The sequence below is a fragment of the Pseudochaenichthys georgianus genome, unplaced genomic scaffold (genome assembly GCF_902827115.2).
Source record: "Pseudochaenichthys georgianus unplaced genomic scaffold, fPseGeo1.2 scaffold_542_arrow_ctg1, whole genome shotgun sequence".
NCBI lineage: Eukaryota > Metazoa > Chordata > Actinopteri > Perciformes > Channichthyidae > Pseudochaenichthys > Pseudochaenichthys georgianus.
Window position 1 is genome coordinate 107,754 of NW_027263103.1, and position 13,227 is coordinate 120,980.

Below are 13,227 nucleotides of genomic sequence, written 5' to 3' on the forward strand. Positions count from 1 at the left end.
GATAAATTATAACCATCATAAAATGATGTATGTACTTTAAATTGGTCTGGATCAATTATCAAGGATAATTACTGCTGGTCTGATTTGAACTATATCAATGTAGTTTAGTATTAGACCAGCAGCAGTTCTCACTACAAGGGTTAAACACACTTTTTCATTTATCAAGGGTCGCCAACACTATGTCAGTGTGGAACTGCTGTCATTGTAGTGTTGGGCAAAGAGCTATTGAACATTTGGACCTGTATATAATGGCATCGTATTAAGGAAGCATATTATATAGTTAGGTATTACGTGTTATACATTAGTAAAAGGGGTTTGTTTTCAGAGATAGCTCTAATATTTTCAAAAATAGAATGAGGCAATCCTCTGAAGATAAAATCATAGAAATTGTGAAAATTCAAATAACATCAAATTGTCCTGCAAGGTTAATAGAATAATAACAAGATATTAATCATTAAATGCATTGTCAATATATAGATGGATAGATAGATGGATGGATGGATAGATAGATAGATAGATAGATAGATTGATGGATAGATAGATAGATGGATAGATAGATGGATACAGTTTTACTGACCCTGTTCATTCTTAATATATATATATATATAGTTATTAAATAATATTTTTATTTCAAATGTCTAGAAAATTGTATAAATGGTAAATGGAAATATATATATATGTGTGTGTGTGTATACAACTGTGCACTAATTTCTATTAAACAAAAGATAGAGAGTAAAATAGATTTTAAGTTCTGTTGAGATATTGCTCAGAATGCATTTAAATCATACTGCGTGTTCCTCTGTGCCTCTGTGTTTCAGGGGTGAAGTCCAGGTGGGGGAGGGGAGTGGTTAATCAAGAAATTCATGAACCTGCAAACCTGCAGAGCAAACATTTGGCACTAAAACTTCAGAGCAGCTAATGCTGCATTCATGCAATACAAAAATGACAGTTTTACTGTCCCCGACTCAGTAAGAAGTCCCTATAATAGTTTCTACACTATTAAGTAATCTATCCTTAATCGTATTAGGGTTAGTTATTTCAATTGAGAGACATTTACTTCATAAGAAGTATTTTGGTTTTGAAACATTTTGCAAACTCCAACATGAAGCCGCAATGTACATGTGCACTTGAACGCATCATTACAAACATCGATCGGCACAGAAAAAGATTACTGAGAATCTGAGACTGAAGCGCAGCTCGACATGGTTTGTGAAAGAAGCAACACAGCAATGAGTAACGAATTACAGCAGGAAAAACACACACAACTGCTCCAGGTAAGTGATATTTTATATATTTAAACTATGTTCGGTTGTTTAATGTTTTAGCATTCTCCAGCATGAGTGGAACTGCTGAGGCTAAACTCTAAATTAAGCTAACGTTGCTAAGGCAAAAGAAGACTCTAACATCTAAAATGTTGCCTGTACATTTGCATATTTGTATTTAACTAATACATGCAATCTCTACCATCTCAAACTACATACACTTACATTTATAAAATATATTATGCCTTTTATAATTTATTTTGTTTGTTAAAATGGACAATGCTCTGATGTCATCAGCCTCGCAAATTTGTCATATACAAAAAACTATAGGCTATGTTAAAACTGTTTTCGTTCGTTCGGGTCGATATGTATTGACCAAGCGGCAAACTCTGGGGAAGAACCGGGACGCCAATACGGAAGTGCCACACACTGCAGTTCATACATGGGCCGCTAGGGACTGACTGCAGAAAGAAGCAATTTCCATAGACCCCCATGTTAAAATGCCCAAATTTACAGCAGAAAAAAACATGTTTCTACCCATGGATGCAATAAATATTATTATGAATATAGTTAGGTTCCACCTTCATATGGATCTGTGAGTGAATTGTTTTCTAACACAACCCTTTTATTTATATTAGGTCTTAAAGTTTTTGCATAAATTAGGGCGTGGTCACATTGAGTGACGTCTCTGTCAAATGACTGCTGCTCTTAGCTTCTTGTCTCTCTGCTAGCTGCTCCGTGAAGCTACAGGCACTCTGCCTGCTCAGTTCATCCAGGGAACACAACTTGACCCCGGCCGTGTTTGTTTGTTCTTCATGCTTATATATCGGACTATTGTGACTCTCTGCGGTTGAAACAGACGGTGCATGCATGCGGTTTTGCGGTAAGTGAAAAAGTACTTATTTATGTGTTAATGATTTTAATCAGCTACGTAATGAATGTTAAGGCTTGGTTTAGTGTGTAAGCGAGTGGTAGTTACATTGGTGCTAACGATGCTAATCGTAGCTTCCAAGTTAAAATCATAGACTGTATATAAAGGTTAAAACGAAATAGACAAGTGTTAAGCGTTAAGTGGGATAATACTGTAGAACAAACGGCTTCTGTTTGAGGTTGATAAAATAAGGTCATCCTTGTAACTTAGAGAGATATTATATTATGTAGGTAGGAACTGTATGCATCGCTAAGGTTAATTTAAATTGGCTATGCTCAAGTATGTAGACAAGCTAATGTCGAAGTAGTGTATGTGAAATCAACCTCACAATAAGATGTGTGTATATTACAATTATTAATATCATATTTCAAGATGATTACTTAGATATTACAATATGGTTGGTTGAGCTGGAGTTCATTATTGAGTTTACATGTTAACGTCACAGTCATCTGAAGAACGAACCCAAACCTTGTTGTTTTTATTAATTGCATTACCAAATGGGTATCAAATAAACAGTAAGCATTGGTAACACAACTTCCAAAGTTACAGTAAAACAAAAAGGACCCTGACTTGGACAATACACAATCCAACATGTTCAACAGAAGAGAATCAGTTATATTGTTTGTACACATGGTACTTTACATATATATATATCTGTTTGTTTAAGGTGTCCAGGTGATGCAGACAGGCTGGACCAGAGAGTGAGAGACAGAACTGGACTCCTCACAGCAGTGAACTTCAGCACAGGTACAAAGACTCTTTTTTCATACTGTACAAAGAATCAAGAAAGATATTGGTTTAAATGAATGAAGTATTGACTTGAATACACTGATATGTATTCCATTAAACAATACTAAATACTAGATCACCTACACATCAGTTAAGTTGAGGGTTTTTTCCATGCAAAAAGTCACAATTAGATATTTAGCAATATGACTTTGTCAGCTTTCTAATTTAATGTATTGACGGCAAAGATATTTAACACATAGTGAGAACTGCTACTATTTATCTCTCAATATTGTCTGTAAAAAACGTGGTAAAAGTTATTCTTTCAGTGAGACAACAGAGCAAGCTTCTACAGTTGCACTACGTTTTGATAACAGTTAAATATTATTTTGATAATAACATATATTTCAATGTTGATGAACTTCATACTGTTCATTCATAATCTGATTGTCTTTGTAGCTCACTGTTGAAATAATAATAATAATATATCTACAGCCCCTAAACCAGGGGTGCCCAACCTTTTTTGAACCGAGAGCTACTTTTAAAGTTGCCAGTCTGTAGAGATCTACCAGTCCAAATAGAGAGGCGTAGCCATTACTGACAGCCTAGTACCAGGTAAATACACACTTCTACTTGTATAAAACTGACCTTTGTACGATTAATACCTCATAAAAGTTTATTCACAGGTCACATACTACAGTGGGTAATGTTTTCAAGACACATTGAACAGTGCTGCCACATATGACACAGGAAAAAAAGAAAAGACTCTGAACCCTTTCTTTGCCATTATATAAAAATAGTGTTGCTACAAAAGTATAAATTAGGCTTACTAATAAGACAACTCAGATCTGAAGCTACACAGGAATCTGCTGCCAAAGTGCAATAAAAGAGACAAAATTAATAGAATCAAACCCTCTTTTTGTTGCATTTTAGTAGATTATAAAAAGAAATGCCTTTAAAATAGGATGCAAGCAACACTAGTTTCTTAACCTGAATTGATAATAGACTATAATCAATTTAAGTTTGCATTCTTATACCATTTTGTACAATAATTATAATGAATAAGTTCAAACAAACTAAAACTTACAGCTGATTAATAACGGTATCTAACTTGAGATTTTATTAGGGATGCACGATATTGGTTTTTTGAAACCGATACCGATACCGATAACTTCCTGCTTCTCAAGACCGATACCGATAATAAAAAAAAAATTACGCCACTAATTATTTTAACGCGATTAACGCATGTGTATTTTTTTACCTTGGCCGCCCCGTAGTTTCAGAGCGCATCGAGTTTAAAATACCATCTACAAGCTGATGCTGACAGCCCCGCTCCTGCCGCCCGCTTGTGGCAGACCACACTTCCACGCTCACCGGCAGGCACCGACTGGCCATCTGGAGGACCGGGAGGGTGTGTGTATGTGTGGTCCGAGCGAGCGAGAGAGAGACCTTACGTGCATTGTTGTTGTTAGCATCTGGTGCTAGCTAGCTGCGCTAACAGATATACGGAGCTGTTTAAATGAAAACAGAGGAGCGACATTTCGCCACAACTGCGCCGAGCACTTGACTTTATGCAGGAAGCCAGACAGTGGGACATTGTAGGAGAAGTCAGCACACTCAGCAACATGATTGCAGCGTCCAGGCAGCTCCGGTTCGAGCATATGCCTTGAGTTGCACATAGCTCCAACGCGCGCACGCAGACACACACACACACACACACACACACACACACACACACACACACACACACACACACACACACACACACACACACACACACACACACATACATACATACATACATACATACATACATACATACATACATACATACATACATACACACACACACACACACACACACTTTGTATTGTATTATTGTCTTCGTACGCTTTTAACACACCATCGTAGCGATGGCGATGTTTCAGGTGACTGATCAGGTTCGAAGTATTAGGGAGCGCTGGATTTGTGAAGAACTCCCCTCTTCCTAAACCACTAATACCACAGTACTGGCAAAACGGGAGGAGCCGAGTGAAAAACAAGCGCCCCTCATCCCAATCCACCCACACGGCAGTATTTTTTTCTTTTTTTTTACCCAAAAAATATATTGTATATTATCGGGGCTATTAATACTGGTATCGGTTTATCGGGATGACGTCATAATTCCTAATATCGGACCGATAATTATCGGGCCGATAATTATCGTGCATCCCTAGTTTTTATCATATCAAAAACCTGTTGAAATGCTACTGTTATTTTTATTACGCATCGGCAGCCTCCAGGAATACTGGACTGACACGTTAAGATGCTATGGTAGCAGCCTTGCTCTTGTTGTTGGGCCTGGTGAAAATGGACTGCTGTGCATTTAGCTGTCCTTTCAGGCCCCTCCCCTTTTGGGAGCGCAGAATTAGGAGGGAATTCCGTCTCGTAGCGTTTGTGCACAGTTTTGAAATGCCGCTCCTAAATTACCCTTCTTCGATAAAGCCTTGCTCGCCTTGCAGATGAGACAGATGGACTTTGAATTGGAATGGATACAAACATAATCATCTTCCCACTCGGAGTGAAAATTATATATGTGTTGCTTCTTGTGTGTGTGCGGACTGTCACTCCTGGTGTTGACAATGGTTGACACGGACAACGTTAGCGAACTAGTGCACTGCCCACTGCCCACCAGCCACGCCCCGACACATGGGGTCACGCCGGCCAATCACAAAGCTTTGATGCGTTCAAGTGCATTATTCTGGCACAGGAAGATTATGTTATAAGACCAGGGTTCGTACGGTCATTGAAAACCTGGAAAAGTCATGGAAATTCAAAATGCAAATTCCAGGCCCTGGAAAAGTTATGGAAAACGATGTTTTTCCCAAAGTTTTGGAAAAGTCATGGAAATGTAACTAAAGTTGCGTCAAATATCATTTACATTTTATCTAATCGCCAAAATAATCTGCGGTCGCAAGCTGTTATGTGCCATCATGACGCGCCTGGTATTATTTTTTAATATATGAAGCGCGAGCTGTGTGCTCGAGTCTTCCTGCCTGTCGGTTGAACTCTGCTGCTCCGGTATGACGGTCAGCTACATTATCTACGGTGCGTTCGTTAACTGTGCGGAGTCACTGTGGCACAGACTGCACCGCTGGTGAACAGCTGTTAGAACGGGCCGTTCAGGTGTTCAGAGCAGAGCGGCAGAGCGTGATGTGAACTGAAATGTTTTTCTGTCACAATATCATTACGGAATCGTTGAGCTAGCTAGCTAGCTAGCATACATTGTCACTATCTGCTAACGTTAGCTTTAGCCTTCGTTTTCTAATAGTTTTTTTCATAGGCTATAAACGGAGGTGGTATAAGTATAGATATTGTGCTAGAGTAAAAGTAGAAGTACTCAGATCTTGTACTTGATTAAAAGTAGAAGTACTCAGATCTTGTTCTTAAAAGTAGAAGTACTCAGATCTTGTACTTGAGTAAAAGTAGAAGTACTCAGGTCTTTTACTTAAGTAAAAGTAGAAGTACTCAGGTCTTGTACTTGAGTTAAAGTAGAAGTACTCAGATAAGTAGAAGTACTCAGATATTGTACTCGAGTAGAAGTACTCAGATCTTGTACTTGAGTAAAAGTGGAAATACTCAGGTCTTGTACTTGAGTAAAAGTAGAAGTACTCAGGTCTTGTACTTGAGTAAAAGTAGAAGTACTCAGGTCTTGTACTTGAGTAAAAGTAGAAGTACTCAGGTCTTGTACTTGAGTAAAAGTAGAAGTACTCTGATCTGGTAGTAAAAGTAGAAGTACTCAGATATTGTACTTGAGTAAAAGTAGAAGTACCAGAGTGTAGGAATACTCTGTTACAGTAAAAGTCCTGCATTCAAAATGTTACTCAAGTAAAAGTAGAAAAGTATTATCATCAAAATATAGTGAAAGTAGCGACAGTAAAAGTAGTCATTGTGCAGATTGGTCCATTTCAGAATAATATATATGATATGTTTTATAATGATTGATCATGAAAGTGTTCTCAAAGCTGGTGAAGGTGCAGCTAGTCTGAAGTACTTTGTAGACTGCAGGGTTGCTGGTGGATTTACTCCAGGTGGAACTAAAGTCTGATTTAACACTTGATTAGATTTCACATCATTCATCCACATCTGTAGAGTAACTAAAGGTATTAAATACATGTAATGGAGGAAAAGTACACCATGTACCTCTGAACTGTAGTGGAGTAGAAGTACACCATGTACCTCTGAACTGTAGAGGAGTAGAAGTACACCATGTACCTCTGAACTGTAGAGGAGTAGAAGTACAAAGTAGCAAAACATTGAAATACTTAAATAAAGTACAAGTATCTCAAAATTGTACCCACGTATAGTACTTGTTGAGTTTATGAACTTAGTTACTTTACACCAGTGGCTATAAAGATAGAAAGACTAAGCCTTGCACAGGCATGACAATACATTTTCAAAATGCTCAACAGTGCTGCCAGAATTATAAACTGACTGCTACACAATTAAAATAAATGCTTTTATATATTTCTATTAGATGTGACTCTTTGGCGTTTCTGTTATTATTGACACTGCTGCTTTCAGGGGGTCAGGGGTCGGGTCCTTGCCACCTTTTTCATACCAGCCTCCCTGACTACAGTTGCTTTAGCGTGTAGAAGCTAGTAAGCCTACTATTTGATTTGTTTTAGATAGGCACAACATGTTTCATATGCTCCATGTTCCATGTTAAAATAAACCATTTTCAGTGGGAATTTGTTTTTGGTCATGGAAAATGAGGTAAAGGTCATTGAGAAGTCATGGAAAAGTCATTGAAAATCATTGGTGAAAAAGTGTATGAACCCTGTAAGACATTAACGATAAAACAGAATATTGTTGTTCTATTTTTAGACACATCTCGCGATCGACTGGGAATCTCCCGACTGGTTGGGCACCCCTGCCCTAAACACACAAACACACCGCTTTCATAAATAACACACTTGTTCTGCAATAATATGTTTTATGTTTCCTGTCATTTTTGTTAGGAAAGGACATGCCTGAAAGACACGACATGTTCTCCTTCTCTGAGGGTCAAGAAGAACATCCAAGAGGAACATTAACAGCTGATGCTATGAGATTTTAAGACCAGTACAGGACATTCACTAAGAAACTACTTTTATTGTGAAAACACAGTCAGCTGATCGAATGCAGCTATTTCCACATCTACACTCCATCAGCTGATTATTTCTATTTGCCTCATTTTATGAGCTTCACATCACTTGTGCCTTGTACCGCAGAGTTTGCAACGTCACAAATAAATGAGGCCAATCTTCAGTCAGATGTGAATGTGTAATCTAACATTTTCAGTAAGAATAATGGACGAAAGGAGTGCAAATACAAATACAATTTATTGAAATGTGAACCAAAAGTTAATCAAACATGTTTTAAATAAAAAGCACATATGGACAGAAGGTGTAAACCTTATAAATGTACAAGTAAACACATTTAGTCAAATAACGTGACAGACTAGGCCTGTGCAGTTGGTATCAGCTATGCCCAGCATGGGCTCCTCCATCAGGCCTGGTCCTCCTCGCTGAGGAAAGACCCTCAGTCCTCTCCAAACCAACAGACAGGACGTCCATCACATGGAGGTTTCTCCCTGAAGTCTCTGCTGCTCTCTGGACACCACGCTGTCTCAATCCGTCCACACTGAATATGAGAGGGGAAAAACGAAAATAATAAATGCTTTAGACAATAAGAAATATAAAGTTGACTGTTGAGTCGCTCAGTTTTTTTAGATTGTCGATACTATTACTGTATAACTAATATCTCAGGTTAAGAGGCACATTCAAATAAAGATTGGTCTTTAAATACATTTTGTCTTTTGAATTGTTTGTCTAAAGTCAAGGATCTAGAACTGGTACTTAGTTTTAATGATACAGTCTGGTTATTATGCTGTTTGGAGGAGGCATCACAGGTAAGAGCACTAACTAGCTACCATCACATGTACCTTAGCTTGACTTAAATGTATTAAACGTGTAATTAAGTGATATCAAAATATAAATAACTAATGTCATGCAAACATATTAATATTTGCTTGATTCCAGTGTTGAATTTAGCACAATTGCATACAGATTCTGAAGTATTATGCTAAAAACTCAATAACTTAGATTATTATTTATAGTTTTGCTGAATAGTTTCATGTCCGCTTACCATAGAAACGTAAAATGCGACGGAAGTGTGCAGATGGGGAGCATGTTAGCTTAGCTTGGTAGCTTCAGTGGTAGCTCGGTGGCAGGAGGTCCCGCCTCGGCTCCGCCTCTTTGCCCTTATTTGGAGCAGGCGGGAGTTGAACTCTGACGTCACTGTCGAGCCGTTAGCGGCCGACTCCGCCTACTAAGGGCTTCTCGGCAACTCTGCATAATCCTATGGGTGACGTCACGGACCCCTACGTCCATTTATATATACAGTCTATGGCAGGGGTCGGCAATAGGCGGACCGCGGTCCGGATCCGGACCCAGATGCCGACCTATACGGACCCGGACCTATAATCAATACATTAATAGGGGATTTTAATTTTGACGGGACGATTCTATTTTAACCGCTGCCGACAGGGGGCGAAAGAGACAAGTGAGCGATACAGGGAGAGCAACACAGAAGAAGAGATGAGAGCGCAGCAGAGAGAAGCGGAGAGGAAAGTGAGTGAAGAGAATAATTAGCGATACAGAGAGAGAAGCGGAGAGGAGAGTGAACAGGCGTGTTAGCGGCAGACAGGGAGAAACACATAATTACACATGGCGCTCTCCAAGAAGAGGAAAGTGGACAGTGAGAACAGAGCTTTTAACCCAGAGTGGACTCGTTCATGTTCATCCTGCCCACTGGGAGCACAGACCCAGTCTGTCTCATTTGTTCAGAGACCGTGGCGCTCATTAAAAGTGCCAGAACGCCACTATGAGACAAAACACAAAGTGTTTGACCAAACATTCCCTCTCAAGTCAGAACTGAGGTCACAACAAATAAATATCGTTCCAGCGCAGGCTAACCGAGGCTAACCAATGAGCACCTGCATGTGTGTATGAGAATGGCCCTGACACCATTTCAGCCAAGATTTAAACTCCTGGCAGGACAAGCTTGAGCTCAATTCTCGCACTAAATAAAAAACAACAAAGCCCTGCAGAGAGTGATCAGGATGGCAGAGAAAACCATCAGCTGCCCCCTGCCCTCTCTAGAACACATCTCCACCTCCCGCTGCCTCAGCAGAGCTAACACAATTATAAAGGACAGCTCTCACCCAGGTCACAGACTGTTCTCTCTCCTGCCTTCTGGGAGGAGATACAGGAGCTTCAAGTCACGGACAAACAGACTCAAAAACAGTTTCTACCCCTGGGCCGTCAGGCTGCTCAACCACCACACATAATGCAATAACTGTAACCATTCTCACACATACACACACTTTTAAATGCACTTTATATACTATTTTTTATATCAATATTTTTAACTATTCATTCCCCCGTATGATTGTCTGTCCTATTGACGTGTTTTTTAGTGTGATGTATTTGTTTGTATTTTTTGCACACCAGGACAGAGTTGCACTCTGAATCTCGTTATACTCTGTGTGTATAATGACAATAAAAGCCAAAGGCTCTAAATATCTAAATCTCTAACAAAGTGAGAGAGGGACTGCAATATAAGAGGGAACGAAAGATAAACTTTAAAACTGTTCAATTGTTATGATGTGTAAAGACTGATTTTGTTCTATAACCGTCTGAAACAGTTAAGTCATGATGTGGAACGGTTAACAAAGAAAAAGGGAAACTCAAGCTGCTGCTACACTTTATTTTATTTATCTAAAATTAAGCACTTTTAAGATGCACATATTTTCAAAAGCTATTTTATTTATTTTCTCTATTTTATTTTTAAATGCAGCCCGAGAGGAACATTACACATATCCACAGTATTTACTGTATATCTGTATAGTTCAAAGTTAATTGACAAAATATATATAAATATTGTTGTTTATGAATTGTACTTTCTTTATTTGATTGGCAGTCAGCTGTTGATTACATACAGATGTTGATAAAGCTACAGGCTACTTCAATATATATCACACTAATTCATAAAGCAAGTTAGACATTTTGAAGTTCCGGACCTTTGCATGGGGACATTTTCTCTAACTGGACCTCGTTGAATTTTAGTTGAATACCCCTGGTCTATGGTATTGACTTTGCTTTAAAATAGCAGATCTCTGTGACCGGATATAGTTTTTTATGGCGTTATATTTGTGCCTCTATCCTGAGCACGCAATGAAACATGTTGAGCATAGAAAATGCTATTGAGCGCAGACTTGAACATTTTTGAGAAATATATTTTCTCATAAAACTCCTGCTCCGTGCGCAAGCAGACCGCTGCACGCGCTCTCGCTCGCTCAACCTCTCCAGCCTGTGCACGCTCAGCTTTGCCTACCTGCTCGCTCAAGTTGTCACAGCGTTACAAATGTGACACAAAACCAACCAATCGGAGAACTCGAGAAGGTCAATTATTTTCAGGTGCTGTATTTAAAAAATATTTGCCAAAAATATTATGGGTGCCAACTCCACGCTGATTGACTGAATTGTTGGATTTCTGTTTCTTTTTCTATATTGTCAGAGAGAAGCATGAAAGACTCCCGCATCGATCGTGCTGTTGGTGTTTGTAAGAAGGTAGTGAGCAGTTTCTCATTCAGCTGGAAAAATAGGAGAGATCTTGGCACAGCACAGCAAGAGCTAAACTTACCTGCACACCAGCTGATCAGTGAGTCTCATACCAGGTGGGGCTCCCGAGCCAAAATGATTGAGCGAGTGCTGGAGCAGGAGCGAGCTATCTCACACGTCTTGGCCGCAGACAAAAAAACAAGGCATCTGGTTCTGACCTGGCAAGACCTGGAAGTCCTTGAGTCAGTGCTCAAGGCCCTAAAACCCCTTCTGGAATTCACTGACGCGTTATCAGGGGAAGACTATGTTACAGTGTCTTATGTAAAGCCTGTGCTTCATCTCTTCCACTCCAGCATCTTGGCAATTCAGGATGACGACACCGCATTTACTCAGTCCATCAAAGTCTCCATCCTGGATTATCTGAGGGAGAAATTTGATGACCCTGCCACCAACGACCTGCTGGACATGGCTGGCTTAGTGGACCCCAGGTTCAAAACAAGATACATAGCGGAAGACAAGCTAGAGGAAACCAAGTGCAGAGCCATATCAGAGATGGAGGCAATGCTGTCTGAGTCTGACCAGGGTACAGCTGAGTCATCTGCTTCACAACATCAAGCACCAGCAGTATCAGAGCCACCAAAAAAGAAAACCCTTGGAAGCTTCTTCAAAAGGGCAACAACATCCTCTGCCACATCATCACATAGAGAGCGGATTGAAACAGAGTTGTCTGCCTACTTGCAATCTGTCGATGCTGACAGTGAATCAGATCCCCTGCAGTGGTGGAAGACCCATGAGGAAATGTTCCCAAACTTGAAAAAAGTGTATGCCCGCCACCAGTTCTCCATCGGAACGATTATTCAGTACCTGTGGGAATATAGTTACATGCCATCGAGCATCTCTCAAACCCAACACAGTTGATAGACTTGTGTTTTTTGCACAAAACCTGTAGATAAGTAGTTAGTACTGAATGCAGGCATGACACAATCTTGCACAAAATGCAGCTATTCTTTTGTATATAGTTTTTGATCAAACCAGTTTGACATCATGCACTGGTTTGTTGATTTAAAAGAGAAGATGCACTTTGATTTAAAATGTCTAAAAAGTCCTTTTATTTATGTTACATTAAAATGTCCAGTGACATGTACAAAGAGTGCACTTTAATTTATTATTTTATTATTGCACTTTCAATATGTTTTGATATGTATAAGGGTTTCTGCGCTTTTTCATTGAGCTCTGTTTTTGCCCATAGAAATAGGCAACAGTATGTATGTAGGCCTACATTTATTTTAATATGTATTACTATTTAGTTCAACTCAACTTTATGATTTACCGCACATTTGTCTCATTATTTTACATTCCCTTTTTTCTAAGTTTATATTTTTTTTGTGTTGGTTAAAATCATTTTAATAGAAACCACTAATGAAGACAGTATAAATAACAATGGTTTAATGCAGACATATGTTGCAGGGACTACTAGAATCATCATACTGGCGTGACTGTAAACATCAAGGGGTTAAATAAAAAAAATGTATGTGTTTTCGAGGAAATTTCAGAATATTGCGATATATATCGTGTATCGTGATATAGTCAGTAAATATCGCGATATAATTTAGAGACCATATCGCCCAGCCCTAACTGGAACAAACCGCAAAGACGTCAGCCG

At 39.1% G+C, this 13,227-nt stretch overlaps 1 long non-coding RNA gene across 1 annotated transcript; it reads left to right on the top strand.

The window, feature by feature from the left end:
* Positions 1-1,004: 1,004 nt before the first annotated feature.
* Positions 1,005-8,622, top strand: LOC117443125 (uncharacterized). The gene is made up of 4 exons (XR_011642962.1): positions 1,005-1,274; positions 2,122-2,145; positions 2,861-2,940; positions 7,920-8,622. It is a non-coding gene; the product is annotated as an uncharacterized lncRNA (long non-coding RNA).
* Positions 8,623-13,227: the final 4,605 nt, after the last annotated feature.